Source organism: Mauremys mutica, chromosome 12, assembly GCF_020497125.1.
Source record: "Mauremys mutica isolate MM-2020 ecotype Southern chromosome 12, ASM2049712v1, whole genome shotgun sequence".
In the NCBI taxonomy this organism is placed as follows: Eukaryota; Metazoa; Chordata; order Testudines; family Geoemydidae; genus Mauremys; species Mauremys mutica.
In genome coordinates this window covers 2927552-2942871 of record NC_059083.1, presented here as the reverse complement: position 1 = coordinate 2942871, position 15320 = coordinate 2927552, and the positions used below count along the sequence as shown (strand labels likewise).

The 15320-nt window shown below is 59.4% G+C and overlaps 1 protein-coding gene across 1 annotated transcript in view; it reads left to right on the top strand.

Moving 5' to 3' along the window:
- The window catches only part of LOC123345793 (endothelial zinc finger protein induced by tumor necrosis factor alpha-like), a 1203704-nt gene that overhangs the window by 577736 nt on the left and 610648 nt on the right, over nt 1–15320 (top strand). The gene's annotated exons all lie outside the window — the stretch shown is intronic.

The window sequence follows — 15320 nt, the reverse complement described above, 5'->3', positions numbered from 1 at the left end:
TCAGCCGTCCGCCAGCCCCTGGGCCTCCCCAGTGTTGCTGGTCCCCAAGAAGGACGGGTCGATCCGGTTCTGCGTGGACTATCGAAAGCTCAATGCCATCACCGTATCTGATGCCTACCCCATGCCAAGGCCTGACGAGCTCCTGGACAAGCTGGGAGGCGCTCGGTACCTCACCACCATGGATCTTACAAAGGGCTACTGGCAAGTGCCGCTGGACGCAGATGCCAGGCTGAAATCGGCCTTCATCACACCCCTGGGGCTCTATGAGTTTCTGACCCTGCCCTTTGGCCTCAAGGGAGCGCCGGCCACCTTCCAGCGCCTGGTGGATCAGCTACTGAGGGGGATGGAGAGTTTTGCTGTGGCGTATATTGATGACATCTGCGTCTTCAGCCAGACCTGGGAGGACCACGTGTTCCAGGTTAGACAAGTGCTGGACCGACTCCGGGAGGCGGGGTTAACCGTAAAGGCTGAGAAGTGCAAGGTGGGGATGGCTGAAGTATCTTACCTGGGCCATCGGGTGGGGAGCGGCTGCCTAAAGCCGGAACCGGCCAAGGTGGAGGCGATCAGAGACTGGCCCGCTCCCCAGACCAAAAAGCAGGTCCAGGCCTTTATTGGGATGGCGGGATACTATCGGAGGTTTGTGCCCCACTTTAGCGCCATAGCCGCCCCCATCACTGAGCTGTGCAAGAAGGGGAAGCCAGACAAGGTGGTCTGGACCGAGCAGTGCCAGGAGGCTCTCCAGGCACTGAAGGAGGCTCTGCTCAGAGGCCCAGTTCTGGCAAACCCAAACTTTGACAAGCCCTTTCTGGTGTTCACCGACGCCTCAGACACAGGCCTGGGGGCGGTGTTGATGCAGGAGGATGAAAAGGGGGAGAGACACCCCATCGTGTACCTGAGCAAGAAGTTGCTACCCCGGGAGCAGAACTACGCGGCCATCGAGAAGGAATGCCTGGCCATGGTGTGGGCCCTGAAGAAACTGGAGCCCTATCTCTTTGGGCGCCACTTCACCGTGTACACCGACCACTCTCCCCTGACCTGGCTGCACCAGATGAAAGGAGCCAACGCCAAGCTCCTGAGGTGGAGCCTGCTCCTGCAGGACTATGAAATGGACGTGGTCCACGTGAAGGGAAGTGCCAACCTGATAGCGGACGCGCTGTCCCGGAGAGGGGGCCCCAAACTTCCCCGGGTCACTGGGCAGTGACCCCGCTCAGTTCAGTCTTGGAGGGGGGAGAGGTGTGATGGAGCAGGGGCTATCTGTGTGCTTGGTAGGCAGAGACAGGTATGCAGCTGTAACATGAGCCTGGCCTGGGGGATGGGAGGTCTCACCTCTGGCTGGGGCTAGACAAAGGGAAGTGGGGAGTGGAGTCACTCTTCGGTTTTGGGAGCTGGGAGGTGGGGTTTCAGGGGATCCTAGGCTGGGATCCAAGCACCCTGAACCCCCAGAAAGGCCAGATTGAGGGGTCCTGGCTCTGCACACAAGCTGGGCTGTATCCTGTGTTCCTGTTGTTCAATAAACCTTCTGTTTTACTGGCTGGCTGAGAGTCACTGTGAGTTCGGGAAGAGGGGTGCAGGGCCGGACTCCCCCACACTCCGTGACACCGTCCACACCAGGAAGCTAATTAGTTCGACCTAGAGGGCTCTTTAGTTCGAATTCGGTACTCCACCCCGACGAGGGGAGTAGCGCTAAATTCGACATGGCTATGTCGAGTTAGCCTATGTGTGGACGGAAATCGACCTTAGTAGCTCCGGGAGCTATCCCACAGTGCACCACTGTGTTGACGCTCTGGACAGCAGTCCGAGCTCAGATGTTCTGATCAGCCATACAGGAAAAGCCCCGGGAAAATTTGAATTCCTTTTCCTGTCTGGCCAGTTTGAATCTCAATTCCTGGTTGGACATCGGGGCGAGCTCAGCAGCACCGGCAACGATGCAGAGCTCTCCGGGAGAGGGGTCCATGCAATCTCAGAGTAGAAAGAGGGCCCCAGCATGGACTGACCGGGAAGTCTTGGATCTGATCGCTGTGTGGGGCGATGAGTCTGTGCTTTCGGAGCTGCGCTCCAAAAAACGGAATGCAAAGACCTACGAGAAGGTCTCCAAAGCCATGCCACTCAGAGGATACAGCCGGGATGCGATGCAGTGCCGTGTGAAAGTCAAGGACCTGAGACAAGGCTACCAAAAAATCAAAGCGGCAAACGGACGCTCCGGAGCCCAGCCCCAGACATGCTGCTTCCACGAGGCACTGCATGCCATTCTCGGTGCGTCTGCCACCACTGCCCCACCAGTGACCGTGGACTCTGAGGATGGGATAGTGTCGACGGGCAGTTCCTCAGCGATGTTCGCGGATGGGGAAGATGAGGAAGGGTTTGTGGAGGACGAGGCAGGCGACAGCGCTTACAATACTGCTTTCCCCGACAGCCAGGATCTCTTCATCACCCTCACGGAGATCCCCTACCAACCCTCCCCGGCCGTTAACCCGGACTCCGAATCAGGGGAAGGATCAGTCGGTAAGTGCTATAAACATGTAAACATTTATTTTTTAAAAAAACAGGAATAAAAACTATATGAAAAGAAGGTCAATGTTTATGGGGATAGAACAGAAATCCTCTTGGGAGAGTTCCATGAAGCTCTCGTAGAGGTACTCGAAAAGCCTCCGCAGGAGGTTGCTGGGGAGAGGTGCCTTATTGGGTGCTCCGTGGAAGCACACTCTTCCACGCCAGGCTATCCTCACATACAGTGGGAGCATTGCCTCCACGAGCATGGCAGCATAGGGCCCTGGTCTGTGCAGGGATTCACGCAGCATGCGCTCTCTGTCTCTCTTAGTGACCCGCCTCAGGGTGATCTCGCTCGGCGACTGCTGCATCTAATTAGGGGAATTTGTGTAATGTTACTATTGGGAATGCTTCACTTTTCCTTTGCATAACAATAAGCGTCGTTTAACAGCCACGTGGTGGAGGCTGCAGAGGGGAAGCATACAGGGATCTTTCCTGGGGACAGCCGCGAGGGGGTGGAACAGGGTCAGAGTTTATGCTTTCCAGATTGCCTGCAGCAGGAGGGCACTGCTATACATTAACTTTTAAGCAGCCTAAAGTTTACGGCTTACCAGGCCTGGCTGCTACACGGATTCTGCTGTCCTGCCCCGCTTGTCTGATCTCCAGTGCAAGACCCCAGGCAATGAAAGCGAATGCCGAAAATTCGAACTTGTCCTGAGAGCGCATGAGATAGTGCCGTGTATGGTCTTGTTCACAGAAACAGACTAGACTGTGTTCAGTGTTCGCAAACATGTATCTTTGCAAGGAAATCACTTCCTTTTTCCCATCACACAGCTGCGGCTGTTTCCCAAACTGCCCCGGCATCCCCCTCACAGAGGCTGGTGCAGATTAGGCGGCGAAAGAAAAAGACTCGGGACGAGATGTTCGCTGAACTGATGGCCTGCTCCAGAGCCGAGGCGGCCCAGCAGAGCCAGTGGAGGGAGACCCTCTCTCAGCAGCAGCGCTCACACAGCGAACGGGAGGACAGGTGGCGGCAGGAAGACCAGCAGGCGACTCAAACGCTGCTTGGCCTAATGAGGGAGCAAACGGACACGCTCCGGCGCCTTGTGGATGTTCTGCAGGACCGCAGGCAGGAGCACAGAGCCCCCCTGAACTGTATCTGCAACCGCCCTCCCCCGCCACAAAGTCCTGTCCCCCCCTCACCCAAAATAACAAGAAGGAGGGGCGCTAGGGGCCGTGAAAACTGTCACTCCACCCCAGCAGAGCGCTCATGTACCAAACAGCTCTCATTCCCTAAAGTATGAGAATTGCTTCCCTTCCTGGCTCACCCGATCCAAAATCCCAGTTTCATCCCCCAACTGTGTAGCTGAGTATTAAAAATAGTTTGCTGTTCATTACTGTTTCCGTCATGTTTCTTTGCAGAAGACTTTGTGTGAAGGGGGGGAGGGGTTTGTTAATTGCATAGGACAGCCACCATTACCAGGGTACAGACATGGGGGCAGGATCAACAGCAGGTCACACACAGAGTGCAGTCACTAGGCACCCGGGTCACTCTGCGAGGTGTCTGCTGCCCCAGGTCAGTCTGGGAGGTGTCTGCTGCCCCAGGGTCCGAGCGCCTGGCAGCCACAAATGGCAAGGCAGGCTGCCCTTACCATGCCCTTCCACCCTAGCCATGAGCCTCTCCGATGCCCTGAGCCCCAGCCAGAGCCATCATCCCCCTACACCTACTCACCCTTCCCACACACCCCTCACCCCTTCCTGCAAACCCACCCCTTCCTGCACACCCTCCTGTAACCGTCCTCCCCCCAGAGACCGCTTGTAGGAGCAGGAGCCTGTCATTCCTCGAGTGTAGAAGCGGTCTGTACATCACTGCACACTGTACCCACCACAGTCTGCGTCCCTGTTTGAACCCTTTAACGCGAATTCGTTAGTAAAGAAAACTTTGTTAATTAACAATGTTCCAATAACTTTATTTTTAAACGTCTGTTGGAAGGGGGGAAACCTGGTGAACGGGCTATGTAACCGCTGAAAAAAGTCAATAGTAACTGAAACAGGGGCAGGTTCAGCTTCTCTGTAAAGAGACTGGACAGTCATAGGTTACCCTGCTTTCTGAGGAACCTAGCTTTCAAAGCCTCCCGGATGCACAGCGCTTCCCGCTGGGCTCTTCTAATCGCACGGGTGTCTGGCTGAGCGTAATCAGCAGCCATGCGATTTGCCTCAACCTCCCATCCCGCCATAAAGGTCTCCCCCTTGCTCTCACAGAGATTGTGGAGCACACAGCAAGCTGCAATAACAATGGGGATATTGGTTTCACTGAGATCCGAGCGAGTCAGTAAGCTCCTCCATCTCCCCTTGAGACGTCTGAAAGCACACTCCACCACCATTCTGCACTTGCTCAGCCGGTAGTTGAAGAGCTCCTTGTCACTGTCCAAGGCGCCTGTATAGGGCTTCACGAGCCAGGGCATTAGCGGGTAGGCTGGGTCCCCGAGGATCACTGTAGGCATCTCCACATCCCCAACAGTTATTTTGTGGTCCGGGAAGAAACTACCTTCCTGCAGGCGTCTAAACAGACAAGAGTTCCTGAAAACACGCGCGTCATGAACCTTGCCCGGCCACCTGACGTAGATGTTGGTAAAACGTCCCCTATGGTCCACCAGTGCTTGCAGCACCATTGAAAAGTAGCCCTTTCGGTTAATATACTGGCTGGCCTGGTGGGCCGGTCCCACGATAGGGATGTGAGTCCCATCTATAGCCCCACCGCAGTTTGGGAATCCCATCGCGGCGAAGCCATCTATGACGACCTGGACGTTTCCCAGGGTAACTACCTTTGAGAGCAGTAGCTCAACGATTGCGTGGGCTACTTGCATCACAGCAACCCCCACGGTAGATTTGCCCACGCCAAAGTGGTTCGCTACTGACCGGTAGCTGTCTGGCGTGGCAAGTTTCCAGAGGGCTATGGCCACTCGCTGCACACACACTCAGGGCTGCTCGCATCCGGGTGTCCTGGCGCTTCAGGGCAGGGGACAGCAAGTCACAGAGTTCAAGGAAAGTGCCCTTACGCATCCTGAAGTTTCGCAGCCACTGTGATTCATCCCAGACCTGCAGCACTATGCGGTCCCACCAGTCCGTGCTTGTTTCCTGGGCCCAGAATCGCCGTTCCAGAGCATGAACGTGACCCATTGCCACCATGATCTCCGCGGCGCGGGATCCCATGCTTTGTGAGAGGTCTGTGCCACTCTGACACTTCATGTCCTCACCGCGCTGCCGGAGCCTCCTCGCCCGATTTCTCAGCAGCTGACTGTGGAAGAGGTGGACGATAAGATGTGAGGAGTTGACAACGGCCATAAGTGCAGCAATGATTGCAACGGGCTCCATGCTCGCAGTGCTGTGGCGTCCACGCTGTCACTGACCAGAAAAGTGCGCGAACAGATTTCCCGCCGGCGCTTTCAGGGAGGGAGGGCGGGAGTGACGGTTGAATGATGACAGTTACCCAAAACCACCCTCGACACATTTTTCCCCCAGCAGGCATTGGGGGCTCTACCCAGCATTCCAATGGGAAGCGGGGACTGCGGGAACTGTGGGATAGCTGCCCAGAATGCACCGCTTCCAATGTCGACGCGGTGCCCCGTTAGTGTGGACTCACAAAGTCGAATTAGTGTCCTTAGTGTGGATACACAAATTCGACTTCGTAACGTCGAATCCACAAATTCGACCTAAGTTAAATCGAACTACTCTTGTAGTGTAGACATACCCTTAGTTGCTTGATAACCTTGAAGGGCCCTTCCCAGGCGGCCTGGAGTTTGTTTTTCCTCACGGGGATGAGAACCATCACTTGATCCCTGGTGGCGAAGGCGCAGGCCCGCGCCGTGTGGTCGTACCAGACCTTCTGCTTCCTCTGGGCTCGGGCCAGATTCTCCCTGGCCAGGCCCATGAGCTCGGTAAGTCTTTCCCGGAAGGTCAGGACATACTCCACCACCGACTCTCCATCGGGAGCGGCCTTCCCCTCCCATTCGTCTCTCATCAGGTCCAGGGGCCCCCTTACCCGCCTCCCATATAACAGTTCGAAAGGCGAGAACCCAGTAGATTCCTGGGGTACCTCCCGGTACGCAAACAGCAGGTGAGGTAAGTACTTGTCCCAGTCCTGTGGGTGCTGGTGCATGAATGTTTTTAGCATCATCTTTAGCGTCCCGTTGAACCTCTCCACCAGCCCGTTGGTCTGGGGATGATACGCTGAGGCCCAGCTGGGTCGGACCCCACATTTCTCCCACAGGGACTGGTGCAGGTCCGACATGAAGTTGGACCCCTGGTCCATTAAGACTTCCTTGGGGAAACCCCACCCGGCTGAAAATAGTCAGCAGCGCATCCGCCACAGTGTCTGCTTCGATAGAGGACAAGGCCACCGCCTCGGGGTAGCGAGTGGCGAAATCTACCACCACCAGAATGTATTTCTTCCCTGACCGGGTCGCCTTGCTGAGAGGCCCCACCATGTCCATGGCCACCTTCTGGAAAGGCTCTTCTATGATGGGCAAAGGCCTCAAAGCTGCTTTCCCCTTGTCCCAGGCCTTCCCCACCCGCTGGCAGGGGTCACAGGATTGGCAGTACTGCCGGACATGGGTAAAGACCCCAGGCCAGTAAAAGTTCTGTAGCAGCCTCTGCCTGGTGCGCCGGATTCCCTGGTGTCCTGCGAGGGGGATGTCATGGGCCAGGTACAGGAGCTTGTGGCAAAACTTCTGGGGAACCACCAGCTGCCTCCTGATCCCCCATGACTCCACTTCCCCGGGGCGAGCCCATTCTCGGTACAGGAACCTCTTCTCCCACAGGAACCTCTCCTTGCAACCTCTCCTCATGGTCTGTACCGCACTGAGGTCAGCCCGGTCCCTGGGCTTCCGCAAGGAGGGATCTTTCTGCAACTCGGCCTGGAACTCAGCAGCTGGGACAGGGATGGGAACCTGCTCTCTCTCACCGGCTGGGTCTGAAGCTGCAGCCTCTCTGGGCTGTGTCTCTGGGCGTTCCCTCCCCACCAGGTTAGGGTCCTGCGCCTCGGGCAGAGTACCTTCCCCATTGTCAGGGCGCAGTGCCCTGCGCCGACTCTGACTACGGGTCACGACCAGGGCACCCCGGGGATCGCCTGGCCAGGCCTCGAGGTCCCCCCCCATTAACACCTCTGTGGGCAAATGTGGGTGCACCCCCACGTCCTTGGGGCCCTCCTTGGCCCCCCACTTCAGGTGCACCCTCGCCACAGGCACCTTGAATGGGGTCCCGCTCACACCCCTCACGGTCAGGAAGGTGTTGGGCACCATCCGATCTGGGGCCACCACCTGCGGCCGGGCCAGCGTCACCTCTGCGCCCGTGTCCCAGTACCCAGTGACCTTCCTCCCATCTACCTCCAGGGAAACAAGGCACTCTTTCCGGAGGGGTAGCCCCGTGCCCACCCTGTAAACCCAAAACTCAGAGCCTGGAGCATCCAGCCCCCCAGAGGAGCTGACCTGGGGCCCTCCTCCCTCCTTCGCAGGTGGTGCGTGGCCAGCCCCACTTTCCTGCGAACGCTGCCCCTCATCCGGCTGGGTCCCTACCAAGTTAACCTGGTGGGGGGTCGGTCTGGTCAGTCTGTCCTTGAGCCGGGGGCACTGGGACCGCAGGTGGCCCCTCTGGCCACAGTGATAGCAGCGCATGTCCCGTTGGTCCCCTCGAACCGGTCGGTTGTCCCTGGCGCTGGCCGTTCCCTTTGGGAGGGGGCTCTCTCGATTCCCCGTTTGGGTGGTCTCAGGATGACTCTCTCTCTGCGTCGCGACGGGCCTGTTTCTTTGGGGCTCCTCCCTGTCACCCCCCAACCGGCTCTTCACAAAGTCATTGGCCAGCCGCCCTGCGTGTCGCGGGTTCTCTGGCTTTTGGTCCCTTAACCACAGCCTCAGGTCAGATGGGCACCGCTCATACAGCTGCTCCAGTACCAGCAGTTTAACCACGTCCCCCGGCGTCTGGGCCCCATCTGCCCACTTGCTGGCGTATCCCTCCATGCGGACGGCCAGTTGCAGATAGGAGACCTCAGGGGTTTTATCCTGACTCCGGAACCTCTCCCGGTACATCTCAGGGGTCAGCCCAAACTCGCGCAGCAGGGCCTGCTTGAATGGTTCATAGTTCCCTTTCTCCTCCTCTCCCAGTTGGCCGTACAATGCCACGGCTTTGGGGTCCAGTAAGGGGGTGAGAACCCGGAGCCTGTCCGCAGGATCCACCTGGTGCAGCTCGCAGGCCGTCTCAAAGGCATCTAGGAAGTCACCCATGTCCTCCCCCTCCTTGCGCGGGGCCAGGATGGACTTATCAAAGCTCTGCGCAGTCCTGGCCCCCCCTTCACTCACCGCCGCCCGGGGCCTGCTGCCCCCCTGCCTCGCCAGGTCCAGCTCATGGTGACGCTGTCGCTCTTTCTCCGCCCGTTCCTGCTCCTTCTGTCGTGCCTCATGTTCCCTCTGTCTCGCTTCATGTTCCCTCTGTTTCTCCTTCTCCTTCCGGTCATGTTCTCTCTGTTTCTCACGATCCTCCATCTCTCTCCGTTTCATCTCTCTCTCCCATTCCAGCCGCATGTGCTCCTCGGAGGCCGAGCATCGCCGGGACGATCCCCTGCTGGCCGGGGGGGGTCACGGTGCCCTCGGTAGTTGCTGGGCTCCCCCTCCCCCTAGGCAATGGAAGGGGGGGTCTCGGGAAGCCCTCAGCGGCCGGCTGACCACTCCCAGCGGGGACAGACACTGGTGCCTGCGCTGCATCTGCCCGGCTGCTTCCCTCAGAGACAGGGATCGGTTCATTCACACGATCTTCGTCCTCCAGCCGGGCAATCAGCTGGGCCTTGGTGAGCTTCCCACTGTGCAGCCCTCTCCGCTGGCACAGCCCCACCAGCTCACACTTGCGCTTCTGGGAATACATCTTCCTGCTGGCCGCTCACAGGCCGGGGTGCTCGCCGCTCCCCACGGGTTCCAGGGGGACCCCTAGTGTGCCAGTCCTTGAGGTCACCCCCTCTCTGCCAGGGTCGAGCTGCAGACTCCTCCGCCCCTGGGATCGCTCGCTGTGATCCCCGGGGGGACCCTGTTACTGCAAAGTCCTTCTCTCTGGTCACACTCTCCCAGGGGTTAATCGCCCCTTCGTTTTACTGCTCCCCAGTCACTTACTGCAGGAAGCGCTGTCCATGGGGTGCAGTCGATCCCACCTCTGCCACCAGTTGTCACGGAGTGTGGGGGAGTCCGGCCCTGCACCCCTCTTCCTGAACTCACAGTGACTCTCAGCCAGCCAGTAAAACAGAAGGTTTATTGGATAACAGGAACACAGGTTACAGCAGAGCTCGTGTTCAGAGCCAGGACCCCTCAATCTGGCCCTTCTGGGGGTTCAGGGTGCCTGGATTCCAGCCTGGGTTCCCCTGAAACCCCACCTCCCAGCTCCCAAACCGAAAACTGAAACTGACCCCACCCTCTCCACTCAGCTCCTTCCCTTTGTCTAGCTACCGGGCAGAGGTGTCGACCTCCCCTCCCCCAGGCCTAGCTCATGTTACAGGTTGAATACCTGTCTCTCACCTATCTCCCACACAAATAGCCCCTACTCCATCACACCGGATGCCCCTTTCAGTGCGACAGCCCTTCTCGGGGGGCCACTCTCTCCCGGGGTCAGGCCCCTCCACCTCCTGGAGCCGCTTCTCCCTGAGCCTCAGCACGTCTGTCTCTGCCGTGGGCCCCTCAGGGAGTCCCCTCGCTCTGGGCCCCCCGGGCCTCCTAACCCCTGAAGGGGACGATCCCCCTCCCCCCCCCCGTTCTCTAGACCGGAGCGACTCTCCCCCAGCGTAACACAGGAGGGTTTATTGAGAGTTGAACCCAGCACAGGAAACTCTCAGGGCCTCAGGCCTGGCCTCCCTCAGCCCAGCACATCCCAGTCTCCCTGCAGCCAGGGGGGCTCTGCCTGCTCCCCCTCCAGCCCCGAGCCCCCCTGCTTCCTAGCTGGGCCTCCGATACCCCCGACCCCAAGCCCCCTCTGTCCATTGGCTTCTCTCCAGGGAAACAGGGTCACTGGGTCTCCTCACCTCCCAGCCCCCCTCTGGCCCCTCTGGCTGGAACTGGCTGGTCAGGTCACCGGGGTCCTCTCCCCACAGCCCATTGACCTCCCACTGGCCAGAACCGGCTGTGACTCCTGAGCTGGGTCTCCGGGTCACCAGGTCACTGGTCGCTGGGGTCTCCATCCTCCAGCCCATTGGCCGGGGTCCCGAGTCCCTCTCCGGTCCTGTGTCCCAACAATCTCCCTCTCCCCTCCCCTTGTTAAACCGGTAACACCCGGGGACACTGAGTCCCACCCCCCTGCATGCAACCCACTGGGAAACCACGAAAAGATAAGAAAATCCCCCACTTTGTCACATCCCCCCCACCCTGCCCCCTGCAGCCCAGCCCCTAGCGCCGCCCTGGGGCCATGGGGAGTCCTGACTGCCCGGGCAGAGCCCCCCGCCCCCCCCTGCAGCCCAGCCCCTCGTGCCACCCTGGGGCCATGGGGAGCCCTGACTGCCCGGGCAGAGCCCCCTGCTCCCTCCCCTGCAGCCCAACCCCTAGCGCCGCCCTGGGGCCATGGGGAGCCCTGACTGCCCAGGCACAGCCCCCTGCTGCCCCCCCTGCAGCCCAGCCCCTAGCACTGCCCTGGGGCCATGGGGAGCCCTGACTGCCTGGGCAGAGCCCCCTGCTGCCCCCTCTGCAGCCCAGCCCCTAGCGCCGCCCTGGGGCCATGGGGAGCCCTGACTGCCTGGGCAGAGCCCCCTGCTGCCCCCCCCCACCCCATAGCCCAGCCCCTAGCGCCACCCTGGGGCCATGGGGAGTCCTGACTGCCCGGGCAGAGCCCCCTGCTGCCCCCCCTGCCCAGCCCCTAGCGCCGCCCTGGGGCAATGGGGAGCCCTGACTGCCCGGGCAGAGCCCCCTGCTGCCCCCTCCTGCAGCCCAGCCCCTAGTGCCGCCCTGGGGCCATGGGGAGCCCTGACTGCCCGGGCAGAGCCCCCTGCTGCCCCCCCCTGCAGCACAACTCCTAGCGCTGCCCCGTCTCCCATCGAGCCTGGCCCGGCGCTCACCGTCGGGCAGGTCGGGGTGGCAGAGCCGCAGGTCCTGGCAGGTGCGGGCCGGGTTGTCCTGGGTGCCCATCGGGTGCTTCATCTGCTCGATCTCCCGCTTGAGGGCGGTGAGGGAGCCGAAGATCTCGTCCATGCCGCCCGCGTGGCCGTGGGCCCCGTCCGCCGCCAGCCCCTCCCCGTCCTCGCCCACCAGCTGGCTGGCATCGATCGACCGCTTGCTCTTCCTGGGCAGCTGGATGGGTAGCAGCTGGATCACCTCCCCGGGGGGGCCCTGCGCCGGCACAGCACCGTCAGTGGGGCAGGGGTGGGGGGCTGGGGGTGGGCAGGGGCAGGGCAGGGACAGGAGGAGCTGGGGGGAGGGCAGGGAAAGCAGGGGGAAGGCGGGGCAGGGGGCACCACCATGTCGTGTGACTAGGGTGACCAGAGAGCGTGGGGGGTAATAGCAGCCTATCTAAGAAAAAGACCAAAAATCGGGACTCTCCCTATAAAGTCAGGACATCTGGTCACCCTAGTGTGACAGACACGTGACAAAATTATTGAGCTTGGTGAGGGACATGCGGGGGGGGGTGGGTGGGAGGGTATTATGGCACTTAGTCATTCAACCCGTAAACTAGCTCACATCATTTTCCACACTGAAAAAAACAGTAACCTAGCTAGCTAGCTAATCATCATCATGTAACCCCTCTGCCAGGCTGAAACGATAGCAGCAAGGGCCAGGTTCAATACCTAGGGGTCCCTTCCCTACAACCTCATGCAAACCAGCTCGAGCCCCCACCCAGTGACCTGGGAAAATCTTACACACACCCCTGGGCGCCTCAAGGAGGCAATACTTCCCCTCTCGCAAGCACAGACTCTTGGTGTAGCAGAAAAGGTTTAATTACATAAGATAAACAACAACACGCATGAAATTTGGAAAATACCTCAACTGGAGTTCATAGGTCAAACCGTGAGCAAAGACCCACCCCAGCAACTTGGGCCGTGTCCTTCTCTCTGGGCCCTTGAGTCCAGCATCCCCCCAAATCACCCACAGTCCCAAAAGTCCCACAATTCAAAAGTCTCTGTCCCGGGTCAGGCAGCCCAGAGTTCAAGAGTCTCTCTGCAGAGGTCCCCCGCCCCAGCCTAGGTAGAAAGGGGCACCTTACGTGGTTCGGGGCCAACTGCCCTGCCTCTTCGTGGGGTTCTGCTTCCACCAGCTGTCCCCGCAACCGCTCAGCTCCACTGGCTCTGTGGGCTGCTCTGCTCTGCCAGCTGCTCAGATCCACCAGCTGTCCTGTGAGCCACTCCAGCCGTCCTCACGAGCTGCTCAGCTCCACTCACCCAGTGGCTGCACAAACTGCTCCACTCCGCTCTGCCAGTATTGCTTCAGGCTCCCCCACTCATCAGCACAGTGCTCTCAGCTCAGCAAGTCCAGCTCTTCAGTGATTTCAGCTCCACTCATTAGCACAGTGCTCTCAGCTCAGCAAGTCCAGCTCTTCAGTGATTTCAGCTCACAGTAGGGGAGCCCCAGTACCAACGAATTCAGCTCAGTAACCTGCATCTAGATTCTTAAGGGAATCAAAAATTAACTCTGACATTCCACAGTGGAGAGAGGCACAGGTGGAACTGGTGCTTCTGGCTCACACAAGGAGCCTGCACCACCAAGTACACATACCTGTCCCCAGCCTCTCTCCTTTCAATGGGTTTTGGAACCCATGTCCCCCGTCTAGCAAGCGCTATCCTGCTGACAATGAAACCCCCCATCACAAGACAATTTTGTAGTTCCCCATTTACCCAATCAGGGTGACAACATTTCATTGCTCCTGCCCCAATAACAACGAAATTGGGGGTCCCACAGCTGTGGAAATAATCATCCCATGCTGCTTTGCGGTATGCTAAGTGGGGTGGGAGTGCCCATGCAAATAACCGAAACTTCTTTCCGCACTCCCCATAATGTACCACCAGATGTCAGGGTGGGGCTCATCCTGACTCTGCTTACATCCTCCCCCCAGCCGAGAATTTGTCGTCCCGATAAATCACATTCCCTATTGTACCAACTTACTGGCCCCCGTCAAACGGCCTCAGATAGCCCACTTTAGCTTCCACAAGCCTGTGTGCTAAATGTATTGGCTCCTCACTAGTCACCCCAGGTGCATCATAAGTTAACCGTTTCACTGGTCTTATTACTGTGATGGAGTAGGGGCTGTCTGTGTGCTTGGTAGGCAGAGACAGGTTTGCAGCTGTAACATGAGCCTGGCCTGGGGGAGGGGAGGTCTCACCTCTGGCTGGGGCTAGACAAAGGGAAGTGGGGAGTGGAGTCAGTCTTCGTTTTGGGAGCTGGGTGGTGGGTTTTCAGGAGATCCTAGGCTGGGATCCAAGCACCCTGAACCCCCCAGAAAGGCCAGATTGAGGGGTCCTGACTCTGAACACCAGCTGGGCTGTATCCTGTGTTCCTGTTGTTCAATAAACCCTCTGTTTTACTGGCTGGCTGAGAGTCACTGTGAGTTCAGGAAGAGGGGTGCAGGGCCGGACTCCCCCACACTCCGTGACAACTGGTGGTAGCGGTGGGATCGGCGGCACCCCGGGGACGGCGCTTCCTGCAGTAAGTGACTGGGGAGCAGTAAAACGAAGGGGCGATTCACCCCTGGGCGAGTGTGGCCAGAGAGCAGGACTTTGCAGTAACCGGGTCCCCCGGGGGATCACAGCGAACGATCCCAGGGGCGGAGGAGTCTGCAGCTCGACCCTGGCAAAGAGGTGGTGACCTCAAGGACTGGCACACTAGGGGTCCCCCTGGAACCCGTGGGGAGCGGCGAACACCCCGGCCTGCGAGCGGCCAGCAGGAAGATGTATTCCCAGCAGCGCAAGTGTGAGCTGGTGGAGCAGTGCAAGCAGAGGGGGCTGCACTGTGGGAAGCTCACCAAGGCCCAGCTGATTGCCCGGCTGGAGGAGAGAGATCGCAGGGATGAACCGGTCCCTGTCTCTGAGGGAAGCAGCCGGGCAGATGCAGCGCAGGCACCAGTGTCTGGACCCGCTCGGAGTGGTCAGTCGGCCGATGAGGGCTCCCCGAGACCTCCCACCCCTAGGCGTAGGGGGAGGGGGAGGAGGAGCCCAGCTACGGAGGGCACCGTGACCCCCCCGACCATCCGGGAATCATCCCGGCGACGCTCGGCCTCCGTGGAGCACAGGCGGCTGGACTTGGAGAGAGAGATCAAACTGAGGGAGATGGAGATGGAGGACCGGCAGAGGCAGCGTGAATTCGAGGAAAGGGAGAAGCAACGCGAATACGAGGAAAGGGAGAAGCAGCGCAAACATGAGCTCGACCTGGCCCAGCTGAAAAGCAGGGAGGCCCCGGCTGCGGTGAGTGAGGGGGGGCCCAAGCCTACAAAGAGCTTCGATAAGAACTTCCTGGCCCCGCGTAAGGAGGGGGAGGACATAGACACCTTCCTGACGGCCTTCGAGAATGCCTGCGAGCTGCACCAGGTTGACCCTGCAGACAGGATCCGGTGCCTCACCCCCTTACTGGACCCCACCGCCGTGGAGGTGTACAGCCGAATGAAAGGGGCGGAGGCAGGGGACTACAACCTGTTCAAAGAGGCCCTGCTCCGCGAGTTTGGGCTGACCCCGGAGATGTACCGGAAGAGGTTCCGGAGTCAACATAAGACCCGGGAGGTCACATACCTCCAACTGGTCAACCGGGCGCAGGGGTACGCCCGCAAGTGGACAGCTGGGGCCCAAACTAGAGAGGACCTGCTTGACCTATTCGTACTGGAGCACCTGTATG